The sequence below is a fragment of the Halyomorpha halys genome, unplaced genomic scaffold, assembly GCF_000696795.3.
Source record: "Halyomorpha halys isolate HHAL.00 unplaced genomic scaffold, Hhal_1.1 Scaffold2818.1, whole genome shotgun sequence".
Classification (NCBI taxonomy): domain Eukaryota; kingdom Metazoa; phylum Arthropoda; class Insecta; order Hemiptera; family Pentatomidae; genus Halyomorpha; species Halyomorpha halys.
In genome coordinates, this window is record NW_027115518.1 from 6,600 (window position 1) to 7,019 (window position 420).

The following is a 420-nucleotide window of genomic DNA, read 5'->3' on the forward strand; positions in this document are numbered from 1 at the left end:
TAAAGGGATAAACTGCTACACAGACGGATCCCTAATGGAACAAGGATCCGGAGCAGGGATATGGAGGATGGATAGACCTAATCAAGGCACATCCATCTCGTTAGGAAAGCACACCACAGTGTTTCAGGCTGAGGTGTTTGCAATAAATGTCTGTGCCCAGAATTTAATAAAAGAGGGCATGAGGGAAAGGCTAATCACGATCTACACGGACAGTCAGGCGGCCATCTATACGCTGGATAACTACGCAACCCACTCCAAATTGGTGGAGGAGTGTAAGGCTAACCTGAACTCTCTCTCCTTGGCCAACAAGGTGCGGGTGGAATGGGTGCCTGGACATAAAGGCATTTAAGGAAATGAGAGAGCGGACTACCTAGCAAGGAAAGGATCTGAGTATGTTCCTCTCACATCTGAACCCATATG